This window comes from Leptodactylus fuscus, chromosome 5 (genome assembly GCF_031893055.1).
Source record: "Leptodactylus fuscus isolate aLepFus1 chromosome 5, aLepFus1.hap2, whole genome shotgun sequence".
Taxonomy (NCBI): domain Eukaryota; kingdom Metazoa; phylum Chordata; class Amphibia; order Anura; family Leptodactylidae; genus Leptodactylus; species Leptodactylus fuscus.
Genome location: NC_134269.1, coordinates 199,156,422 through 199,184,034, shown reverse-complemented (window position 1 = coordinate 199,184,034; position 27,613 = coordinate 199,156,422).

Below are 27,613 nucleotides of genomic sequence, written 5' to 3'. Positions count from 1 at the left end.
AGAATGAGAGGCATGCATGACCATATTGTAGGATCTAGTTTTCTTCTACTATACTTACTAATGGAATGTGGAGTTCCTCATGCTTCATGGTAACAAATCACATTTTTATAAAATGCACCCCCCCCCTAGTAGTCCCCAGTACCTCGTTGATCCTGCCCAGAAGTGAGGTAGTCATCTTATGCATCTACATAGGTTGACCTCCTCTATCGACTGCAATACACGAGTATTGCTGTCTATAGTGCTGAGCCAGTGATCAGTGCATCACTGATTCATGACCCCTAGTGGGACATCACTAAAAACCACTGCTAGGCAAAGCCTTTCTGCAGCCAGGAAATAGCTGTTTTTTAACGTGATTCACTGCAAATTAAATCGGATCGAATCATATCGGAAAATTCAGCGAAGCTGCCAAAACAATTTTTCCTCTATGGCCTGCAATATACTTGTATTGCAGTCTATAGTGCTGAACCAGCGATCAGTACATCACTGATTCAGGTCCCTTAATCAAAAAAGAAGAGACCTTGGTGTAGTATTTTTTGAATCAAAAAGTCAGGGTAAGCAGAAACAAATGGTCTCTCACCTGGTGGGGTTGTGTGAGACACAACCAACTCTATAGTGTATCTTAGGAATGAATGGCAAAGGTAAACATGAGCGGCAGCTGGATATACATGTGGGAGACGTCAAGGCAACGATATTGGGGATGGACCTTCTCACTCGAGAGGAGAACAGAAAAACCACGCTCGCCCGAGTAAATCAATAAACTTTATTAGCACAACGCGTTTCGACCCTATCTTGCTCTTTCTCAAGTGCATACAGATAACCTTCCCACAGTGGATGGGTGTGGTTATCTGTATGCACTTGAGAAAGAGCAAGAAACGCGTTGTGCTAATAAAGTTTATTGATTTACCCGGGCGAGCGCAGTTCTTCTGTTCTCCCCTCGAGTGAGAAGGTCCACGCCCAATATCAGGTCCCTTAATGGGACATCACTAAAAATCACTCCAAGGCCCAGTGTTCTACACCCCTATACAGGCTCTCTGCAGTCAGGAAATAGCTGGGTTTTTTTTAACGCAAATTAATTCGGATCGAATCGTATCGGAAAATTCCTCGAAGCTACCGAATCGAATTTCTGCAAAATTCGCTCATCTCTAATCCCGATCAGCCATAATCAGTCCCCGCTCAGCCCTGCTTGAAATAATGCATTGTCCTTACCTGACTTTTGGCCTCTTCTTTTGGAGCTGTGCCTGTTTAGTACATGTATATTTCTGCATGGATATGTGTATAGTGATATGTACGCTAATCTAGACAGTTCAAAAGGATATAATAGACAGAGAGGTGAAGGAGGCTTGTATAGACGGCATACTATTATATTAATTTTAAGGGGAAAGAAGAGATAATTTATGTAAATATGAGCAAGTGTACGTGGAAGATGCTGGGTGTAACCACTTTAACTTGAGCCTGAGTGGCAGGTGAGAATGAGATATAGTATAATTCTGGGCTAATGTGAATATGGAGAGAGGTATATAAAGTTATCGCTCAGGTCTTAGTAATAGAGCTAATTTCTATCTTGCACATCTACACTTGTTACTGCTGCAGGGCCTGTCTATAGTCAATTGCCTAATTATTTTTGATATACATGTAAAGATTGTCTCCAATTGCTGATTCATTCTATTTCTCATTGACGTGCAAAGCCATAGTGGGTGTGTTTGTGCAGGGCACAGGCATCTTTTATTATTAAGGATTAAGGGTAATGGCATGTATGAGATGTATGCAAAATATGGTAGTAGTTTATTGAATGCGAGCATTGTTTTTGTAAATCAATAGTGCCTGGAGTAGTATAGGTTACATTGATCATGTATCATTCTACTAGATAAGTGCCATGTATACCAAACGCCACATTTAGGATGTGTTTCATATGTAATGCCTCAATTGACAGTTTTAAAGTGTCTAGAAATGGGTGCTTGGAAAAAGATTGTGTTACATTGGCATAAAACATTGGTGCAAAGTAGGCCAGACAAAAAGTGGCATAAGAGAAAAGGTTTGTACTACGTTCCGTAAGGGCTAGGTTCACACAAGCGTACGCGTTTCTGTTCTTTGGGTCCGCAGTTAAAAAAGGAACCCCACAGACTCCCTAGATTATAATGGGGTTTCTGCACGGTTTCCGCCGATTTTATATTGAAATCGGTAGAGAGAAAACTCCTGCTCATGGCTTTAACAGTTTAAAGGCATGTTCACTAGAGATGAACGAGTAGTTAAATACTCGATATTCGATAATAATAATACATTTTATTTATATAGCGCCAACATATTCCGCAGCACTGTACAATTTGTAGGGTTCAGATACAGACAGATACATAACAAAGAACTTAATTTCACACAACGGGACTGAGGGCCCTGCTCAAGAGAGCTTACAATCTATTCGATATTCGTTTCGAATAGTCCCTCAATATTCGACTACTTGAATCGAATATCGAATCCTATTATAGACTATGGGGGAAAAATGCTCGTTTCAGGGGTAGGGAACATTCGATCAAATTGAACTTACCAAGTCCACGAGTGAGGGTCCGGCTGGATCCTCCGAGAAGTCTTCTCCGTGCAGCGTCCCCGCGGCGTCTTCTGGCTCTGAATTCACTCTGCCAGGCATCAGGCCTGGGCAGAGCCAACTGCGCATGCCCGCACTACAAGAAAATGGCCGCTTACAGTCAAAGCGGCCATTTTCTTGTAGCGTGGGCATGCGCAGTCGGCTCTGCCCAGGCCCGATGCCTGGCAGAGTGAATTCAGAGCCAGAAGACGCCGGAGAAGAACCAGCGTTGATTAGCCGACTGTATAGCATTCATCCAATCAATGCTGGTTCTGCATCAAATTTTTCCATTCGAATAGCGAGTGGTACTCGATCGAGTACGAGTATTTTGAATACCATAGTATTCGATCGAATACCTACTCGATCGAATACTACTTGCTCATCTCTAATGTTCACATATGGTAGATATGTTAAGAATTTGTGGTGTGGATTTTGCACTGAAAATCACCAAAGCAATTCACAGTGAATGTTTTAATCACGAGTATTCTTTCTATCTGTAACATATCAGTTATATGAGCTGAAAATCTTGTATGTCTTAACAGCACTTAAGAAGATTCTTATAAAAATATTAGTTTCATTGACGTCTTCAGAAAGCTTTGAGTAAATACAGGAAGAAGATATATTTGCATATTGTATTTGGGTCAGCATCCATGTTTGCCTGTCATAGAAAATGTCATGTTTGATGCCAATGACTCTTCCCTGGACCTCTGGGTGTCTTCCTTGTCCCCATTGTTGTCTCTCCTTTGTCTGTCTCTGACATATAATATAGGCCAGGCATATAGGTGTGTCTTAACTATTTAGTTTTTTCATTTCTGCATATGAAATTCTTCAAATTTAGAATTGACGTAACAATGCACCACTTTACAGTATTCCACTATACATGGTGTATGTTAGTAGTTTGTGATAGTTAATAGAGATGAGCGAACAGCGTTCGATTGAATTGATATTTGATCGAATATCAGGCCGTTCGAGGCATTTGATTACAATCGAATACCACGAGGCAAACGCACTAAAAATTTGTATCCCCTCCCACCTTCCCTGGCATTTTTTTTGCACCAATAATTGTGCAGGGGAGGTGGGACAGGAACTACGACAACGGAGCCATCGAAAAAAAATCAGAAAAAGGAATTGGCTGGCTAAATCAGGTGACCTCCAATTTAGATGAATGGTGGATTTAAGATCCGGTTCATATGAGACTGTGAACTATGTGATTGTGAGACAGGGACAGCTGTACAGGCAGGGTTAGCTAGGGATTACCTTTATTTAGGTGGGAATGTTACTCACCCAGCTCTTTGGGGCTCCATCTCATCGGGATCCCTGTCAGCTTGTGATATGCAGGAGCTGACTTTTTCCCATAGGAATGCATTGACCAGTGTTGATTGACGAGATAGTGGCGTAATACAGGTACTTGGCCATGTTAGATGCCCCCAGACATGCTTCTTCTGCTGTCCCAGTTGCATTCCAGGGTGTTGTCATCATTTCCTGGGGTGTCATAGTGGACTTGGTGACTCTCCTGTAATCTACTGCTGTATGTTACCAACCCAACGAAGGAGGTCCTCAAAGCCCACAACCCATTAAACCAAATGATATATATATATATATATATATATATATATATATATATATACAGTACACGTACAGTATATCCCCTCGTTGCACCCGGAATCTTACCCAAGCCATACACCACCAGCTCGGGGGCACCGCCTTCTTAAATTTCCTGGTGCTCACCATCCCCTCTATATAACAACAAACTAAGACCCATCCCAAACAACCAAATGGCCTTGCCAGCCCCTACCACGGGGGGTCCTCCCCACCACAATCATTTTATAACCTTACAGCTTTGAGGACCCTCCTATCCCGCCAAGCTACTGTGACATCGTTTTAACCAAAACCAAGAGGGGCGCAAGGCCGGGGCTGTCACTGTGGAGCGCCTTGCTTCTGACTGCCACTCACCTTTCTCGCTCAACCCGCAATTGTCCCCCCCCCCGCCCGTAGCCTTCCCCTGTCATCTCCTATTACCACCAACGGCTGGCTTAACCCCTCCAATACCACCCCCATGTCTCCTCCTGTCAGCCCTGTCATGCAAGCCTCCCTCTTAAAGGCCTAACCTGCTTAGTCCGGCCTCTCTGTACTGTATATTGCAGGTTTCTTCATGTGTGAATATTTTGGATAAAATTTTCCCTTTTTTTGTAAAAAAGTCAATAAGTGACAATGAAATTGCAGTCTCATTAAAATTAATGGGAGTTCCCATTGTACACAGTCCAAACTATACTTCTACCTTTAAGTGGATATGTTCAATATTCGGCCTATTCAATGTTCGGTCAAGTGTTCTATGGCACATAAACTCCTTGTGACCTGAATGCTTTTAGATATGGTTGGCTGCCCAAGAACCAAATGAACAAGCCCCATAGTCCTATGCAAGCTATGATACATCAACTTATCTCAAAAGTTTTCTGTTGTCACAAAGCAAATATAAACTGTGTACAAGTGGGAGACCTTTTTCTAAGTCTCTGCCAAAATCCTGTGCCAACCGTGGGGCAGCACAATAATAGTAGTCTGAGTCATCAACATAAGTCAATAAATGAAGTTCAACATGATGAATTTGCAGATTGGCAATGCTCCCTAATGGTTAAAGGGCATACAGTCATTGTATTTTCATTGGCTCGCTTTATATCTCTGTAGGTGATGTTCTGTATGAAACTTGTCGGAACATTTTCTGTAACCATTACTTTTTCTTATTTTGTGTGTTAGATGGTGTATAATATTCTTATCTAATATCAAACCAAAACCTTAATCCGAAGCACATTTATTAATACGTCACATAATGAACAAGTGGGATTGAATCAAAAGATGTCGGACATCTGGTTAAGTGACCTCATCTGTGGGACTGTGACCAAGTTGGACTAACAGAAAAACAAAAGAAATGTTATAGAAATTTGTGTTTAAAGAGGACCTTTCCTATCCTCGGACACATGCGGTTTCTAATATAGAAAGTCGACAGTGCACAGAATTCAGCGCTTTCCCGTTGTGTGAGCTATCGGTGCCGTTACTGATAGCTCTTCACTGTCAGAAGGGCATTCCTGACAGTCTAACTGGGAACGCCCCTCCTAACAGTACTGTCCGTAGCTCTGTACTGATAGAGGGGGCGTTCCTTACCGCCCAGTGATGACGCTGAGCAGAGAGTGCATTCCCCCCTACTCGTCCATAGACTAGTACTGGGGGGGGGGCATACCCCATTATAGTCTATGTAAAAAAGGAAAAAGAGTGTAGTATACACTCGAAGAAGGACATAACTTAAAAAGTGCAAAATGACCAATAGGCCTCTCACCTGATGGGGTTGTGATGGAGTCACAACATCTTGGAGTACATTGATGAAGTGAATACTTCGGGTGAGAGTGGCAGCAGTGGGTCAGACTGCCCGGAGCGGCCGGCTGAGAAGAGTGATTTATACGCTTGAGAAAGGGTTGTTTTTTTTTAATTTTATTTTATTTTTAATGCAGATTGTAAGCCCACATAGAGCTCACAATGTACATTTTTCCCTATCAGTATGTCTTTAGAATATGGGATGGAAATCCACGCAAACACGGGGAGAACATACAAACTCCTTGCAGATGGTTTTTTGCCCTTGGCGGTATTTGAACACCAGGACTCCAGCGCTGCAAGGCTGCAGTGCTAACCACTGAGCCACCGTGTGGCCCCCCTGAGAAAGGGTTTTCTGTAACCCGAAACGCATTGTGCTATACTGTACTTCATTCCAATAAAAAACGATCCTACCAATACAGTCATTTGACTCCTTCCTTCTCTACATGACCATTGAGCGTGGATCCTTGCTTCCATTCCATATCCCATTATAGTCTATGGGATCCGTGTGCTTTCATTGCTCACTGCTTGCCAATGCGTTCAGTAGTCCTTTCGAGGGGGGGTTCCCATGCAGACTCCCCAAACGGAATACCCAACGCAGATGTGACCGAGGCCTTATATTAAACTATTCAGCAACTTTCTGTGTCTACTGCTGTATGAGTAACATTACACAATCTGAAATCACCCGTACCACAGACTATACCAGCAGAGCCATTGGAAGGGAAATGAACAAAGATTTTTCGTTGAAGTTGTGTAATGCAGTATTAAAAACATGAACTTTATACCAACACAATATGAAATCAGAAAACTATGAAAAAATAGTGAATAAACATGAACAGAGGTTACATTCAGTTTTCTATTCTTATATAATGTTTTCTAGTATATGTTACACATTGCAATGTATTTATTATATTATGATATATGTTAGATTTTTTTGTATGTATTTTATCTTTTTTTTGCAATCTTCCAATATCTTTCATTATAATATTTATTCAATATATATCACCAACAGTATAAGACAGACATTGTGTGCTGCCGTAATAACCTTCACCAAACTATAGGGATATATTTTAAGGTCTTAAAAAAGACATGACTGGTTTTAGGCGACGCTCCACGAATCTCGCATGAAACACAGCAGCTGTTGCTAGGTGTAGATCCTTTTCCTCTAGAATCAGATTACATTTTCAGATCACTGAGTCCTGTAAACTCACTTTAGACTGAACTACTGTATTGTAAGCCAATACTGCAATTGATTGATCTTCATTAAACTTCCTTTCTCTGTTGACAGCTACATTAAATTAATTACACAGTTAATAAGGCAGGAAATTACATCTATCAGAGTGTAAACTCATCGGCATAGGGAGCTCGGGGGTTAATGTACATCATATTACATTAGTAGGAGTTTTATACTTTCTTTAAGTAGAGGCAGATCCTATAACATATAGCCAGAAGAGAGTGTTTTGTAAGGTAAATTGTGGAATCCTGATTATTAATATTATAAAGGACAAAATGGTCACAGAAATAACTTGAATCTGAGTAAATTAATAATAAATAAAAATTCTATTAAAATGAACAAATGAAGGTCAGACATTGCTTTTCACTTCAACAGAATTTTTTTTAATAATAAACCTCATGACACAGGCCTGGACAGAAATGATGGTTCAGTAATTTAATATTTTGTTGCACAACCTTTTGAGGCAATCGCTGCGATCAGACGATTCCTGTAACTGTCAATGAGACTTCTGCCCCTCTCAGCAGGTATTTTGGCCCCTCCTCATGAACAAACTGCTCCGGTTGTCTCGGGTGTGAAGGCTGCCTTTTCCAAAAGGAATGTTTCAGCTCCTTCCAAAGATGCTCTATAGGATTTAGGTCCGGGCTCATAGAAGGCCACTTCAGAATAGTCCAATGTTTTCCTCTTAGCCATTCTTGGGTGTTTTGGGTCATTATCCTGTTACAAGACCCATGACCTGTGACAGAGACCAAGCTTTCTGACACTGGGCAGCACATTTCTCTCTAGAATCCCTTGATAGTCTTGAGATTTCATTGTACCCTGCACAGATTCAAGACACCCTGTGCCAGATGCAACAAAGCAGCCCCAGAACATAACAGAACCTCCTCCATGTATTACAGTAGGGACAGTGTTCTTTTCAAGATAGGCTTCATTTTTCCATCTGTGAACATAGAGCTGATGTACCTTGCTAGAAAGTTCGATTTTTTGTCTTGCCCGCGTGTACGGCTAGCTCTGCTCATTCTGAGCTGTACACGCCAGCACATCCCATTCACTTCACTGGGAGTGCTCGTAGTGAAAGAAGCAGCCCATTCATTTCTATGGGGAGCGCTCGTATGCCGGCTCACATAGAAATGAATGGAACTGCATTATACGCCGCTTATTCTGAACGTGTTTTATGTTTAGAATAAGCTGCCGTTTACGTAGTGTGAATGCACCCTTAGCCTTTAGATTATGGGTTGGGAAATAGTTACGGGGAGGAATGTTTTATTTTTATGTATTTATTTTCTAAAAACCATGTCTATATTCTATGTTATTATTTTTTCTGTAATGGATTAGAATATCTGTAGCATCCGCGGCTTTACTTTGATCAGACAACCCATTTTTAATAGACCTATAATATCTATCTATCTATCTATCTATCTATCTATCTATCTATCTATCTATCTATCTCCTATCTATCTATCTATCTATCTATCTATCTATCTCCTATCTATCTATCTATCTATCTATCTATCTATCTATCTATCTATCTCCTATCTATCTATAAATATATATATATATATATATATATATATATATATAGTGACTATGAATGTTTTTTTTCCGCTATGATATTTCATTGATTTTAACCCCTCACACGATTTTAGCAATTTCTATTTTAAAGCTATAAGTTCATTCATTTATTTATTTATATATTTACCCACATTGGTTTTCTATCTCTTTCCTTTTTCTGTAGACTCCCACTTTATACATACATTATACGTACAGCTCTGAATATGGCTACAAGCTTTGGCAGATTTTTATTTTTTTTCTGTTCGCCTATACTGTATATACTATAAGTCTTAAGCAATGTTTTAAACATGCCATCTCCCAATTTGAAGGATACCAGCTCAGAGTGTTGTGTACGTCGGATTTATTTGCCGAGTTTATCTCAAACAAATTATTTTAACATCAAAGGGCCGAATGCTCCGAGGGCTCGGACACTTCACAATTAATCACTCATGTCATAAGGATCCCTCTTGGATTTAGTATTTTTTTGTTTGTCGGATTGTTGTTCTTTAGACTAAATTCCGGCCTCGGAATCAGACACAATAATATAAGGCTAATAAGCTTTTACTGGGGGGAAAAAAACGTATTTGTATCTAGAATATGGGAGAGATTCCATGGACAACTTTATCCCGTTTGCTATGAAAGACACAATGAACAATGCCAGCGCACTAGATTGTAATTCACTCTGACATCCCAGGGATTGACAGGGGATACTGCAGGAATTAGTTAGACAACTGTATAAGATGCCTCCCATAACTCCGCTTGTCACTTTGACTGATATAGAGCTGGATTTTCTGAATTGGTTCTGGCATGAATTTATCGCTATATTTATTTATTTAGAGTCATCCCTTGGAGCGAATTACGGAATAAATTGGCGACTCCCTTATTATTGTAACACAAATGATGTTTCTATTAATTGTCTATAACTTAAAGTTTGACAACTATGTCTATACAATCTCTTCTTCTATAAGCATTCTATATAACTTGGGTCCCCGAAGAAACAATCTACGACGTCAAAGCCTTTGGTTAGTGTAGTAACATGAGCGTGTTCACATTCAATGTCACTTTATTCATACAGATTAATGACTAAACCACCAGTACATAATGATGTATTAACATTCGTAGCTAAAATCCATACTTTCCAAAATTGCCGGTTTTAAGTCAATCATCATTACTTAACATTAGTCCTCTCGCAATTACCCGTTGCCCTTAAAAGCTGGTGGTTTAATTGCTTGTGTGACCTTATGCTTGGTAATGAGATACGTTAAACTAAAGGAAATCCTGATGTCATAAGTATTACATTGACAGATAATATATATTGGCATGGCTAGTGCCAAGCACCAGGCGTACAGGTCCAGGGTCTCCAGTCCGATGCCATGTTCCTCTCTCTAGATCGTAATCGGTAACCTCTGAATGCTCAGCTGCCGCCTTTCTCAAGTACCGGGGTTATGTGTGAGCCTTTGCATGGAACAGTTGATATTATTTTAAGGGGTTACTGTGGCATTCGCAACACTTGTGTGTGTACGCGCTGCCAAAGAGCAAGGGTTTGTCCTGCCAGTAAGAGTAAGAGATGTGCTGCCAGAAGGTAAAGATGTATTACAATAGAGTGCGGCCAAAAAATCTCAGTCCAGCAAAATCCAAAGGAAGAAAGGAGAGAAGCCTTCTCGATGTGCCAGGTCAAACAAGGAATTAAGGGGAAATCAAGTACAATTAGAAACCACTTAAAACTTTTATTATTGCCCCTCCTCAGCTCTTTACCCTTGGCCTGATCTGTATAATATAATACCCTACAGATCATATTGATCACACGTGATATTATATGACAGTATTATTTGGTTATGGTATGGCCAGAGGGTTAGCTAAAAGCTCATGGGCCCTGGTACAAGATTTCAAAATGCCCCCCCCCCTTACTACACCCTAACCCCCAACTCTCCCTACGCCCATCCACTTCACCCTGATGTGTGGAGCTTATGTGGTGTTGGGTTAAACCAGGACAAAGCAGATAATTTTTATCAATAATATTAACGTCATATCCATTCTCAGACCTGGATCAAATCTGCGTTTGGATCCACTTGGGGACCCCCTCGAATGGAATACATTAAAAAGTGGTGAGCAATGAAAGCACATGGTTCCCATAGACTATAATGGGGTCCGTGTGTTTTCCGCACAGTGTCCACAGTACTTTCTTCTCTGCTTGATTCGTGCAGACACCACAAGGAAAACACATGGACTTCATTATAGTCAATGGGTCTGTGTGCTTTCATTGCTCCCCACTTTTTAATGCATTCAGTAGGAAGTTATATGAAAATAGGGCTAAGGTGGTGCAGATCATACTTGAAAAATGTGGATTCCTAAGTGCTCTTCTATTGTGTCCCTCCGCCGGGTTTCCATCCTAAGCCCTGGAGAAACTGGACACGGGATGTTGTCTTGGCAGTCAGTTTTAAAACCCATTCATCTGAATGGATTTTAAAAGAAAACCACAGGCATCCACCTGCGTCTTCTCTGCGGGGAAACCGTTTTTTGGCTGGACACAAAGTCAGATATGCAGGACTTTAAGTCTGGCCAAAAAAATTGGACAATTTGGAATATTGAGGTTGAACCCAACTCGGTACAAACCGATTCGCCCTTCTCTAATGTTGCTGCTCTATACATTTTTTTTTTTATATATATATAAAAGGATACAATTTATGTCAACATGGAATGGAAGATATCTGTAATAATCCACATAATAATTATATTTAGAGATGAGCGAGTAGTACTCGATCGAGTAGGTATTCGATCGAATACTACTGTATTCGAAATACTCGTACTCGATCAAGTACCACTCGCTATTCGAATGTAAAAGTTCGATGCAGAACCAGCACTGATTGGCCGAATGCTATACAGTCGGCCAATCAACGCTGGTTCTTCTCCTACCTTTAGAAGTCTTCTCCGTGCAGCTTCCCCGCGGCGTCTTCTGGTTCTTCATTCACTCTGCCAGGCATCGGGCCTGGGCAGAGCCGACTGCGCATGTCCGCTTGTAGTGCCTGATGCCCGATGCCTGGCAGAGTGAATTCAGAGCCGGAAGATGCCGCGGGGACGCTGCACGGAGAAGACTTCTCGGAGGATCCAGCCCCACCCTCACTCATGGACTTGGTAAGTATAATTTGATCGAATGTTGCCTACCCCTGAAACGAGCATTTTCCCCCCATGGACTATAATAGGGTTCGATATTTGTTTCAAGTAGTCGAATACTGAGGGGCTACTCGAAACAAATATCGAACCTCGAACATTTTACTGTTCATTCATCTCTAAATATTATATAATAAGTTATATGAAACAAATTTTACAGTTACTATTTGATATTTACACTCATGGTTTGTAGGTCAAAATTGCAAGGTAATAAGGGAGCAATATTCGGAAGACTTAAAATACTTTACTAAACTACTGCATGTACATTTTTAGGGTCAGGGGATAATCATACACATTAGGGAGAGTGTGTGCCTACATAAGCATATGGAGACTTACAAGTCATTCCTGCTCCGCTAAGGATTCTGGGTAAAAAATATGCAAATCTATTCTCCAGGATGTAATTAGGAGTTAAGGGGGCTGTGCCTAGAGGGCAGCCTACAGAGGCACTGTTCTCCTAACTACATCCTGGAGAATAGATTTGCATATTTTGTACATATTTAATAATATTAATATATAATTTTTTCTGTGAATTCCTCTTATTTTGCAATATCATGATGAGTAATAATAAACAGTCTCATTCAAAGAATGGTGGTGTGCCAAAACCACAAAAACAATTATGGATTGATCTCAGTAACACGATGGGTGTGATCTGGCTCACGTTCAATGTGATAAAAAGTTCAGGTTTCACTTTTTTTTTCAAAGTAATAGTAAAGGAAACTTGTGATAAATCCGCCACTGGCAAATGGTTTTAGTCCTGATACCAGAACACATAAAGAAATTGTATAAATTGTAACAAACCTACCAAGACTTCAGTTTCAAATACACTATTAGGTCAAAGCCAAAAGTTTTAGAAATTCAGCTAAAAATCACTGCAGAAAAAAATGTTTCATTGTATTTTCATGAGGCTGGTAGGTTTTTGAAGCTCTTTTTTGAGGGATTTACTGAAGCTATAGTAATAGTGACATTTTTTGAAGCAGTTTTTGCAAAAACCACCTTAGGCTAAGGCCCCACGGGACGTCCCGCAGCACTTTATTGCATCGCGGTTCTTCCCGCAGAGCTTTAGGCAGAAAGTTTGCAGAGATTTCCTCTGCGGACATTCTGTTACAATTATATCTATGGGGAAACCGCCGATGATTCCGCAGATATAATTGATTTGTGGCGATTTCCAAAACCACGCCGGTTTTGGAAATTGAGGAGTTTCCATGCCACGGATTTCACCGCAAAGTGGGCATGGAATTCGCAAGAATTCCATCCACTTTGTCTGTACTGTAGAATGCCGTGATTTTTCCTGCAGCGTTTCCACCGCCGGCAAATTGCAGCATTTCTGACCCGCAGGGCCACAGCCTTAAAAACTTCTTTAGGCCGGAGCTCCATGTGGCATAAAAACCACAGCATTACAGTCACTGCAAGATGGATGTGAAAAATACGTGCAGCAGATATGCTGTGGATTCTAAAACCACAGCGGTGAAAAAAACATCCATGGTCAGGTGACATATGGTCTATGGTTTGTGATGGATACGAAGGTGCACAGCTCATTACAGACATAGGTCTGATTACTGTGCTGTGACTATAATGAGTTGTGCACCTGTGTGTTCATCACATGACCATGGACTGCATATCACATGACCATGGACTGCATATCACATGACCATGGACTGCATATCACATGACCATGGACTGCATATCACATGACCATGGAATGAAAGTAAGTGAAATGAATGACAGCAAGCCCGAGATCTAGAAAACCGTGAGGAATTCACAAACGAATTATACAAACAATAAGATTTGTCTTTATATATTGGTCTGAAAGTGGACAACCCCTTTAAGCTGCTCTTTCAGTTTCCTGTCATTAGATTATCTCATTTTGCAATGAAATCTACTTACCCCAGTGGCTGAGTCCCCTATTATCTTCCTTGGATACTACTGAAATTGTCCTAAGTGCTAGAGACGCCATTATGGTGCAACCACTATAGTTATATCCCTGTAGGAGACTTTGTGATTGCTGATACAATAAGTGATGTCACTGATACAATAAGTGATGTCAAGGATATAGTTTGTGATGTCACTGATACAGTAAGTGATGGCACTAATACACTAAGTGATGTCACTGATACAGTAAGTGATGGCACTAATACACTAAGTGATGTCACTGATACAGTAAGTGATGTCATGGATATAGTTTGTGATATCACTGATACAGTAAGTGATGGCACTAATACACTAAGTGATGTCACTGATACAGTAAGTGATGGCACTAATACACTAAGTGATGTCACTGATACAGTAAGTGATGTCATGGATATAGTTTGTGATGTCACTGATACAGTAAGTGATGGCACTAATACACTAAGTGATGTCACTGATACAGTAAGTGATGGCACTAATACACTAAGTGATGTCACTGATACAGTAAGTGATGGCACTAATACACTAAGTGATGTCACTGATACAGGAAGTGATGGCACTAATACACTAAGTGATGTCACTGATACAGTAAGTGATGTCACTGATACAGTAAGTGATGTCATGGATATAGTTTGTGATATCACTGATACAGTAAGTGGTGCCACTGATACACTAAGTGATGCCACTGATACACTAAGTGATGTCACTGATACAGTAAGTGATGTCACGGATATAGTTTGTGATGTCACTGATACAGTAAGTGATGCCACTGATACACTAAGTGATACCACTGATACAGTAAGTGATGCCACTGATACAGTAAGTGATGTCAGTGATACAGTAAGTGATGTCACTGATGAGATGCAGTAAGTGATGTCACTGATACAGTAAGTGATGTCACTGATACAGTAAGTGATGTCACTGATACAGTCAGATTAATATGATGAGTAGCAGTAGGGGTCTTACATTACTGCAGTCATGTTACATGGCATGTTTCTCTAACAAAAGGCTCATGTGGAGAAGCCATGTCCAGCACTGCTCTGTCTAGTTCTTGTATTGCACAATAAGCTTAGATAAGTATCTTCACATTTAGTTATTATGTCTACATATTTCATACAAGAAACCTCCTGGCATGATAGTCCCTTTTTCTTCCATTCTCTTTTCATCTGCTGACATTTGTTTTACAGAGCGGTAACAGGACTGAAGCAAAGCCTTTGAGTAATGCTGCTAACATTTTATCCCCAGACTCTTATAAAAGCTTCATGTCCATTGTTAACATTCCCGATTAAGCATCATAATACAAAATTATCCCAGCTGTCTGGCCTGTACGGCTGGACAGGGCTACTGTGAATCAAGTTACTTTGACACAATTCGCCTGCGGGCTGAGACTCACAGGAGAGATGCAGCTGTCCAGTCTAGAGGATACGTACATCTAGTAGCTGTGTGTGTTTTTCAAGGAACACCAATTCTTCATTCTTAGATCCATTAAGACATTATGAGTGCATTAACTATTCCTTGATACACTGGTGATTTGTTACAACCCGTGGAACGTGGATGAAATCCATTATGTACTTGGTAAACTATGCTGAGTATTCTAATATAAAGACTTTGTAATGTATCAAGAAAAATGTTACTTTCATCTACAAAGGACCGAAAACCCTAAATGTGCTATGAGCAAGACAAGCCAATACAACATTTGACGTGACGTCTCCCCTTCCAGTACCCGCCCACACTCTCCTAACCCGCCCACACTCTCCTAACCTGGGAGGCAGGGGGCAGCAAGGCAAGAAGACTGCAGCGTGGAGTGGCAGTGAGGTGAAGAAGAACACCGGAGCAGCGGAGCAGCCATCTCTGGAGGTAAGTGGACACCAGGGGGGACTAAGTAGCCAGAGGATTAAAAAAAAATCCTCTGGCTACTTAGTGATTCACTACACAGCGTGGATTCTAACAATTAAAGCGTTCAATTGTTAGATTCCATGCTGTATAGTGAATAGGATTGCTTTTAAAATCCGATCTCCGATTAATAAAAAAATCCCATTGACTTGCATTGGGATTGGAATTGGGAGCGAGATCGGGTTCGAATGAAAAATGATTGGAAATCAGATTTTAAAATCGATCCTGAAAAGTCAAGATCGACTCAACCCTACCGACAACTCTTGTCCTATGTTTTTACCATACATTTACACCTTGTCCCGTGTTCCATTTTTCCATAAAATGACCAGAACTGTGGAGTTGTTTGGTGCTTCCATATCATATAAAATACCGCTGGGATAGGGTAGTACATTATACCTTGACCTATATCATTATCCTTCATATTTGTGTTATTTTCAGCCCAGATATCACTTAAGATTGAACATCTCATCAATCTTAGGCCCTCCTCATCAGGAGGGCCTAAGATTGAACATCTCCTCTATATGAAGAAGAGTATCAGTACCCCAAGCAAGGAGAAAATGAATCAAGAAAGCTGCAACAAAGAAACTTTCTGCAGATCTTTGTCTGATAAAAAGTAAGATAAGTAACACAGTGACGAAAGACTGTGAACATTTAGCCACAAGCTTGAAATATCTTATCTCTTATTGTTAGTATTGTGGGTAAGGTCATAACTTTCTCCTTCAAGTCGTGTTTTAACTATAGATATTTGGTTAGCCACCCCACCCCTGGGTCACTCAGCCCCGTCCTTCCACCCCTGATATTTACTATAGTTAACCAGCCACATGCCATAAGTAATTAATTACCTGCGGGATCAAGAGAGGAGGGAGGGGCAGAGCAACCCAGGGGTAGGGGGCTGGTTGGAACCCCAATAAAGAATCTGGTTAAAGGTAAGTTTAACTGATGGACAAGCCCTTTAAAGTGTAGGAGTAATATAAGGTCGTATTTTGCTTTATCACCATAGTTTTTACTAACACATTAGTGTTCATGAGTGTAGGACAATACTTAGTTTTATCAGAAATTAAAAAGAGTCTATCATTAGATTCATTTTAAGCTAAACCACGTAGCAATAGCCTTAAGAAAGGCTATTCTTCCCCTGTGCTGCGAGAAAACTATCCAGCACTGCCTTCTTCTTGTTTGCCGCCTTCACCTCTTCTTTTCTGTTTGGCCACAGGAAAATAGTCAACTGCACCCACTGCCCATGTCTGTCAGCCATTTACCTGTGGCCTCTCCCGTTCGGCCACAGGAAAATGGCAATGGACATGCGCAGTTGGCGCTTTTTGGAGAAGACATGATGGGACAAGGAAGAAGAGGCAGAGAAGGCGAACAAGAAGAAAGCGGCATTGGAGAGTCTTCTTGCAGCACTAGGGACGCCCACCAGTGCAGTTTGAGCGCTGGGGACCACCCCCAGTGCTGCGAGAAAACTAATTAGTAGAGATGAGCGAACAGTGTTCTATCGAACACATGTTCGATCGGATATCAGGGTGTTCGCCATGTTCGAATCGAATCGAACACCGCGTGGTAAAGTGCGCCAAAATTCGATTCCCCTCCCACCTTCCCTGGCGCCTTTTTTGCACCAATAACAGCGCAGGGGAGGTGGGACAGGAACTACGACACCGGGGGCATTGAAAAAAATTGGAAAAAGTCATTGGCTGCCGAAATCAGGTGACCTCCATTTTAGACGAATAGTGGATTTCAAATCCGGGTCATATGAGACTGTGAACTTTGTGACTATGAGACAGGGATAGCTGTACAGGCAGGGATAGCTAGGGATAACCTTTATTTAGGGGGGAATGTTATTAAAAATAACTTTTTGGGGCTCTATCGGGTGTGTAATTGTGATTTTTGTGAGATAAACTTTTTCCCATAGGGATGCATTGGCCAGCGCTGATTGGCCGAATTCCGTACTCTGGCCAATCAGTGCTGGCCAATGCATTCTATTAGCTTGATGAAGCAGAGTGTGCACAAGGGTTCAAGCGCACCCTCGGCTCTGATGTAGCAGAGCCGAGGCTGCACAAGGGTTCAAGCGCACCCTCGGCTCTGATGTAGGAGAGCCGAGGGTGCACTTGAACCCTTGTGCACCCTCAGCTCTGCTACATCAGAGCCGAGGGTGCGCTTGAACCCTTGTGCACACTCTGCTTCATCAAGCTAATAGAATGCATTGGCCAGCGCTGATTGGCCAATGTATTCTATTAGCCTGATGAAGTAGAGCTGAATGTGTGTGCTAAGCACACACATTCAGCTCTACTTCATCGGGCTAATAGAATGCATTGGCCAGCGCTGATTGGCCAGAGTACGGAACTCGACCAATCAGCGCTGGCTCTGCTGGAGGAGGCGGAGTCTAAGATCGCTCCACACCAGTCTCCATTCAGGTCCGACCTTAGACTCCGCCTCCTCCGGCAGAGCCAGCGCTGATTGGCCGAAGGCTGGCCAATGCATTCCTATGCGAATGCAGAGACTTAGCAGTGCTGAGTCAGTTTTGCTCAACTACACATCTGATTCACACTCGGCACTGCTACATCAGATGTAGCAATCTGATGTAGCAGAGCCGAGGGTGCACTAGAACCCCTGTGCAAACTCAGTTCACGCTAATAGAATGCATTGGCCAGCGCTGATTGGCCAATGCATTCTATTAGCCCGATGAAGTAGAGCTGAATGTGTGTGCTAAGCACACACATTCAGCACTGCTTCATCACGCCAATACAATGCATTAGCCAGTGCTGATTGGCCAGAGTACGGAATTCGGCCAATCAGCGCTGGCCAATGCATTCTATTAGCCCGATGAAGTAGAGCTGAATGTGTGTGCTAAGCACACACATTCAGCACTGCTTCATCACGCCAATAGAGCTGAATGTGTGTGCTAAGCACACACATTCAGCACTGCTTCATCACGCCAATACAATGCATTAGCCAGTGTTGATTGGCCAGAGTACGGAATTCGGCCAATCAGCGCTGGCCAATGCATTCTATTAGCCCGATGAAGTAGAGCTGAATGTGTGTGCTAAGCACACACATTCAGCACTGCTTCATCACGCCAATACAATGCATTAGCCAGTGCTGATTGGCCGAATTCCGTACTCTGGCCAATCAGTGCTGGCTCTGCTGGAGGAGGCGGAGTCTAAGGTCGGACCTGAATGGAGACTGGTGTGGAGCGATCTTAGACTCCGCCTCCTCCAGCAGAGCCAGCGCTGATTGGCCGAATTCCGTACTCTGCATTGTATTGGCGTGCATTGTATTGGCGTGATGAAGCAGTGCTGAATGTGTGTGCTTAGCACACACATTCAGCTCTACTTCATCGGGCTAATAGAATGCATTGGCCAGCGCTGATTGGCCAGAGTACGGAATTCGGCCAATCAGCGCTGGCTCTGCTGGAGGAGGCAGAGTCTAAGATCGCTCCACACCAGTCTCCATTCAGGTTCGACCTTAGACTCCGCCTCCTCCAGCAGAGCCAGCGCTGATTGGCCGAATTCCGTACTCTGGCCAATCAGCACTGGCTAATGCATTGTATTGGCGTGATGAAGCAGTGCTGAATGTGTGTGCTTAGCACACACATTCAGCTCTACTTCATCGGGCTAATAGAATGCATTGGCCAGCGCTGATTGGCCAGAGTACGGAATTCGGCCAATCAGCGCTGGCTCTGCTGGAGGAGGCGGAGTCTAAGGTCGGACCTGAATGGAGACTGGTGTGGAGCGATCTTAGACTCCGCCTCCTCCAGCAGAGCCAGCGCTGATTGGTCGAGTTCCGTACTCTGGCCAATCAGCACTGGCCAATGCATTTCTATGGGGAAAAGTTAGCTTGCGAAAATCGCAAACTGACAGGGATTTCCATGAAATAAAGTGACTTTTATGCCCCCAGACATGCTTCCCCTGCTGTCCCAGTGTCATTCCAGGGTGTTAGTATCATTTCCTGGGGTGTCATAGTGGACTTGGTGACCCTCCAGACACGAATTTGGGTTTCCCCCTTAACGAGTTTATGTTCCCCATAGACTATAATGGGGTTCGAAACCCATTCGAACACTCGAACAGTGAGCGGCTGTTCGAATCGAATTTCGAACCTCAAACATTTTAGTGTTCGCTCATCTCTACTAATTAGCAAATGGACGAAAACCGAGATATCTAAGGAACGGCGGCGCGGAGAAGACATCTAAAGGTAGGGGAAGAATAGCCTTTCTTAAGGTTATTCTGACATGGGTTTAACTTAAAACGGGATTCTAATGATAGAATCCCTTTAAGTTTACATACCTCCTCTCGGCCTCTGCTTGTTATAAGAACCCAGTGTATAATACTGATTTGTGAGTGGAGAACCCTAAAAATCAAGAGCTCAACTGAACCCAAATTTAGTGTAAATGAACCTGATTCATTACAAACCAATTGGTGCATCCCAACATATTACACAAGGGACATGTTTTATTTCTCAGTTGTTATATATATCTTTATCTGTATACTATATGGACAAAAGTATTAGTACAGGTAGAGTCAATGTGACAACTGGAGACCCATCGGTAGGAGTCCATATATTGCACCTGCAGTACAGGTGCTTTCATACAATACATATTAGACAATGTACTATGAAAATGCATTAGTTATCTGCTATTGTTTCAGGGACATATTTTCTACTGTTCTTTTTGACATTAGAAAGATGATCCTACGATACCGCATCTGTGCTTTCCAAACAAGAGACAAACCCAAGCCGTCCTTTAGGTTGCTCGACATTGTCATGTTGTCATGTTAGGAATGTTTGAAAAGACTACAAAAAGTGAAATCAAATCACCGTATTACACGAGCGTAGGAGAAAAAACGACAAAGGGAACCAGAGAGTGGTTGCTCTGACCTCTGCTAATGGGCCCCGAAATTATAGCTCTATTGTTAAGAAGGTGAATATGAGTTTGTGTCCTAGAGATGAACTGCTGATGTAAAACTTCAACAACTCGGAGAGCTGTCAGGTATGCCGAGCAAACGTGATACATGTGGAAGTGGAGGCAGCAAATCCTGCAGTCCTACAAGAAACATCTTTTCCATCAACATTGAAGTGGTTAAATCAAAGTAACAAGAGTGATTTATTTAGTAGCTTTCACTGGGTATACTCAAGGGAGATAAATCTACCTATTTGTCAAGCTTCTCACAATAGCACAATTCTTCCTCTCTACCAGTTTGCTTTATTAAAGAAACACTTGACCCACCTGTCATATCAAATTGCTTCTTTTATCCAAAACTGAATAATATAGACATTCCCCCGAAGGGAATTTGGATGCAAATACAGGAGCGCTATAAGTGCAGGTTGCCAATTTGTTGAGCATATTAGGGTACAGATATATTGTCAAGGGAAAGAACTCTAATACAGAGTCTTCTAACAAGCTCATTTTTTTTCTTCTTTCTCTACTTTTGCTCCATCTATAGTTGATATTATACGGTTTCTTTTCACAATCGTTATGGACAGCTGTCAAAGAAAACGGCCTTTTTACTTTGATGGAAACAACTAGAGCTGTTTTGGGATGTCTCTTATGGATACTGGTGTTTGCCTTCCCTGATAACTACAAGAGAGAAATCGTATGAAAACCACGGGCGACTTTAATAAACTTTGCGCTTTCTATGCCTTCCCTAAGTGTTTATGTCAATATAGTTTTCGGTAATGGAAGTGGATTTTTAGTATTTAGCATGAAAATCTGTATTCTTTGGACAGGTTATACTGATTGTTGTTGGTTTCAGCCACCAATAGCAAGAAGACATGAGCTTTATTAAAACTACAAACATATATACTTACCAAGATATTCTAACTTAATGGGGCTTGGTCTTGTAGACAAGCCATTCTTAAATCAAAGTCTAATTTATATAAGATCCAGAGATCATAGGAGACAAATCCGGTTATACATTTCCCCTGCCATAGAAGTACAAATGAATAGAGATGAGCGAGTAGTTAAATACTCGATATTCGATATTCGTTTCGAGTAGCCCCTCAATATTCGACTACTCGAATCGAATATCGAACCCTATTATACTCTATGGGGGAAAAATGCTCATTTCAGGGGTAGGCAACATTCGATCAAATTGAACTTACTAAGTTCACGAGTGAGGGTCGGGCTGGATTCTCTAAGAAGTCTTCTCCGTGCAGCGTCCCTGCGGCGTCTTCCGGCTCTGAATTCACTCTGCCAGGCATCGGGCCTGGGCAGAGCAGACTGTGCATCCCCGCGCTACAAGAAAATGGCCACTTACAGTCAAAGCGGCCATTTTCTTGTAGCGTAGGCATGCGCAGTTGGCTCTTCCCAGGCCCGATGCCTGGCAGAGTGAATTCAGAGCCGGAAGACGCCACGGGGGACGCTGCGCGGAGAAGCGTAGAAGAAGAACCAGCGTTGATTGACCGACTGTATAGCATTCAGCCACTCAATGCTGGTTCTGCATCAAATTTTTCCATTCGAATAGCGAGTGGTACTCGATCGAGTACGAGTATTTCGAATACCGTAGTATTCTATTGAATACCTACTCGATTGAATACTACTCGCTCATGAAGTATTAAGACTTATATAGACTATTTACATGAATGGCTGTAATCTAATGAATTCATTTGGTTGGGTCCACCCAAGTTAGAGCAATTTAATAGGGCAAATTTTTACGTTATACACATTGGAGGCTATTTTATTATTTCAGCAGTAAGCAATACCCTTTAGTATAAAGGATTAAAAGGTTTTATAGGACAGATATATTGATGATCTACTCTTAGGATAGGACATCAATAGTTATTCCTTAGGGCAAGTCATCAGTGAGGACCACAATCCGGGACTCCCTTATATCAGCAGGCTGTAGATTTTGGGTTAGCACTGTGACCACCTCATTGAATGACAATGCACATTGTGTAGGGTCTGTACCTGGTATAGCATCTCAGACCCATTCAATTGTATGGGAATAAGTGGCTGCTGTACAATATCACAGATTAGTGTGACATTGTCACTCACTTGAAAAAGGGTGGTCAACCCGAAACGCGTTATTTGTTTGAATAAAGAATTCACTTGGACCAGCGCGTCTTTTGACGTCTTCTTTTCATCCTTGGATTATCAGCTCAGTGAAGAAACTGCAGCCCCATCAGTGCCGTGGCTATAAAATCAACATATCTGCAGGTGTTCTGAGGGCTGGACCTCCACTGATCACGTTTTAAGGATCTGTTGCAAGGATAGGTCATCAATATGTAAGTCTAGGAGAATTTCTTAAATATTATTTAGAGGAACTTTTTGAAACCACAGCTTCATTCTCCATGTTGAAGCCATAGCAGGTCAGCTCCCATTCATGTTAGTGGTAACTGAACTGCTGTAACCTAGCCAGGCCAACTATTTTAGGCCCGGTTCATGCCTACGCATGTGGTTTCCCCAAGCAGAGTCCTGAACGGAAACCTAATCCACATAAAAATGTGGTTACCTAAGAAACCCATCGATCCCATAGATTATTGGTTTCCACATGAAAAATTTGGGGAAAGAAAAGTGCTTTTTGAGTCACTTCTCACTCTGCATTTTTCATGCAGAGGAGGGAACGGAATGGCCCGAATGCAGATGAGAACCAGGCCTTCGTTCTTGTGCTGGCAGTTGATGAGAATGGCTGATCGTGGGGGTGCAGCATATCTTACAATGATGCTCCTTCTTAGAGATAAGTCATCAATATCTATTATCCAGAAAACCTCTAGAATTTATATTTTAATATACATATGTTTTAGAATATGAAGAGTGTTTTTTATTGTTTATGACTATACACATAAGGTAATGCGTTTCTCAGTCTATCTTTATAATTTAACTTTGAGACCACATTTAGTAAGTCGCAATTTCTTTTTTAACTACTTAAGACAATTTATAAAGAAGACGTTTCACCGCCTCCAATAAGTCCAACTCTGCATTATTTAATAGGCTCCCATCCACTGATTGACTCGCTTGTCATCCACTAGTACCACTAGGTTGGCTGGATGAAGACACCGGGTTGGGTGTCGAAACGCGTTGCCATTTAACCAATAAAGCACATCATGATTCCCGGATTTTTTTGTTTTCTTGCATCCACAGTTAAGTTTTTTTTCTCAGGAACGGTGGGGAATAGAGGGAAAATTATAACGGCGCAGGACTTAATGGAGCAGCGCCTATTAACAGATGGCAGGAACTTGAATTGTAGGAGGTGTTGAAAGGTCCTCTTTAATTTCATTTTTGTTGCCTCTTGCTTGTTTGCATTGTCTATCTGGCACAACTATAACATGTTAAAGCCAACTTACTTCTGTCTTTCTTATTTCTTAAAGGGGCTCTATCAGCAAAATCATGCTGCTAGAGCCCCACATATGCGTGCATAGCCTTTAAAAAGACTATTCAGGCATCGGTAATGTTATATTAAACTACCCCCCCGTTTTAAAATAATAACTTAAAAAAGAATGTTCTCTACTTACGGAACGTGCACCCTGGGCTGGCATCTGGGTGTGTCTTCATCTTCTCCCCCGCCTCTTCTTCCTCTGACGTCTTCGGGTCCCGTCCTTCTCCGGCGCTTGCTCGCGGACACTGATAAAAAAAAAAAATAGCCCGGGCGCATGCGCAGTAGCCGTAGTAGAAGCTGCGTGCTACTGCGCATGCGCCCGGGCTATTTTTTTTTTTATCAGTGTCCGCGAGCAAGCGCCGGAGAAGGACGGGACCCGAAGACGTCAGAGGAAGAAGAGGCGGGGAAGAAGATGAAGACACACCCAGATGCCCGCCCAGCGTGCACATTCCGTAAGTAGAGAACATTCTTTTTTAAGTTATTATTTTAAAACGGGGGGGTAGTTTAATTTAACTTTTACAGTGCCTGAATAGCCTTTTTAAAGGCTATGCACGCATATGTGGGGCTCTCTCAGCATGATTTTGCTGATAGAGCCCCTTTAAATATTCTCTGCCATTCTGCTATAGTCTTGCGATTCCTATTGTGTGAATCCATTCTAAAATATCAGGTTGTACATATTAGTTGACCTTTTTATAACATTAAAAACAAACTTCTTAACCAAAAAGATCATACAAAAATATTGAGTTCAGGCTAAAAATGGTTAAAAACAATAACAAAAACTCAGTGTTATTTTTTATGATAAGCTAGAACACTAAATACTCGTCTGGTTACGTAGCCTCAGTGTTTGACCTGTTGGACCATACTAAGGCTTTTGGGCAAATGACCATCAGTCTTCATTCATGGTTCAAAAATATTGTTAAAATTTTTGGAAGACCAGTTTGGCATTGATCCTTGGTTTTATTATGAGCTGTTTAGGTGCCCACCCAATGCTAAGGAAAATGTGAGAAGATTATACCATTTAGATAAGTATTTATGCATCTTTATTTAGCACTTCATGCACTTGTGCCATGGAAAATATTCCATACATGTAACGAAGGAATCTTAATGATAAGACTAAAATAGAAGAATGTATAATAGGATGATTTAAAAGCTTCAGACATAAAGGTTATGTGTTTATGTGTTATCGTGATCCTGAAAAATCTCTGGTATCTACAAATGAACATAATTAACATTTTTTTAACAACGACTCTAAAGATCTATTAAAATGTATGTATGACCTAATGCATATATATAGGCTTTATTTGTAAATTCAATTAATCTCAAAATATTAATCGTTGAATACAAAATTTTATTTATGATAGCACAATTGACATTCTACATTAATACTTAATATTGATGATTAATAAAGAATTAAAAAATGTAATTAAAAAAATACTTTAAATACATTTCAAAAAGATACGGGTCCCACCATTGGAACTTACAACAATCTTGATAATGGTTGTTCCTGATTCCTGTCTCGCAGAAGGAACATATTAGGAATTTTCAGGAATTTATTCAGTAAATTACTCAGTAAAAATTTTTTAAAAAATGTAAAAAAAAAAATCAGGAAATTACAGTAGTAACTATCTCTTTGAAAACTTTTTTCCTTGAAGGAGTTATCCATTGACATTGCTTTGTCTCCTTGACTTCACTAAGTTACCAAACACAGTGTTATGTATTGTATAGTATCTATCTATCTATCTATCTATCTATCTATCTATCTATCTATCTAGATATATATATTCATTTGCATGGGACTTAGCTGTAGAATGGCCCAGCGATCAATGGATGCTATGTTGTTGCCCGAGAAGGGAAAGTGGAGCTCAAAATTTTGGAAATTTTTATTTTAATTTTATTAAGATAAAAATTCAAGACTTCTTGGCCATTTAACAGGATAAACTACAAAATCAAATGAAATTAAAACCTTACAATACATTTACCATCAGATGAAGTTTCATTGATTTATCTTAAGTTTCTGATTTTTAGCCTTACTTGTATTTTATGTTGTTTAACATGTGCATTGTATCCAGAATCCGACAACACCAATAACTGCTCCGGAGAGATTACCAAGCATAACAATGCAGTCAATGATACATGATCAATAGATATCAAAAAGGTATTCATGATCGCTTAATAATGGGGAATGAAGTAGTGGGCTTTGTCAGGCATTCATGCATATTACACATGAATATATTCATTTGGGACAGCTTTCATAATTTTCTGCTGACAAGATATCAAACGTAAATTGTATGGAATAAGCCCAACAGTCTAATTTTCTTTCAGCCTCAGGCTGATCTCTATTCCCGGATGTATTGATGATTGCCCCGTGTCCAGCGCTGAGCACCATACAATGTCTACACGCACATTGTATACTGATCAGCACACGTATTATAGCGCAAGCCTTGCTTTTTAAAGCAAAAGCAGTATTATAAATAAAACATAAATAAATAATAATATATATATATATATATATATATATATATATATATACTGTTTATGGACCTATGCATAATAGATAGCTGGATCTATTCTAGGTATCTGTCATATTATAACTCTCTCATATATCTATTTTTTTTAATAAATATATAAATATATTAAATAATATTTTAGTAAATATATCAAAATATAAATATATCAATTAAATATTAAACTATAAATATATTAATTAAATATTAAAATATAAATATATTAAATAAATATTAAAATATAACTATATTAAACAGCATAATATATAATATAATATAATATAATATAATAAACATATTAACGGCAATAGGTCAAATACGCGGATTATCAAGTGTATCTAACAATGGACAAAAACATAAATTGTGAGATCAGAGTTATTAATATTATTAGTCTTGGAAAGTCGCATGGGACTATGGCTCACGTAGGAACACTGCTGAAAGTATACAGTATAGAATTATACATGTTAGCTGGAAAAAAGGAAAGGAATGAAAGTTCAATGACTACTGATAAAGAAAGATAGAAATATCGAAGAATCCATCTGCCCTTCTCTATGTTATCCTAAATATTATAATGGGGGGCTTTGGAAGGCGTTCAGCACTTGTCATGGTCCCATATTTTATATGGTTTTCTACACCTATCAGGTATTAAGAACCCCATTCTAAGGTTGACTGTGATCTTCAACAAAAAAATCAAAGAGCTTATCCCTCATCTGTTGAGATGATGAATGCATCCACTGCACGCATAAGGAGAACCAGGAAAGGATACCCTATGTGAACAGAAGAAGAATACCAGAAGAGAACAAAGAACAATGGATCACACTTGAGTTTGGGGTTTTGTTCTTCAGGTTCTCTTGGAAACCCAATGCACTTAAAAAGCAGTTACCCATGGAAACCCACAGACCCCATAGACTATAATGGGGTCTGCCCGATTTTAAAGCGGAATGGGGAACGGAATACCCAAATGGTGGGTAACCACTGTTAAACCGATTGTATTTGTGTCAGTATGGCCTGGTTAAGATCTGCATTTAGTATTCCATTTGGGGAGTCTGCTTAGGGACCCCGCGAATGGAATACCAAACGCATTGACAAGCACTGAGCTTATGAAAGCACATGGACCCCATAG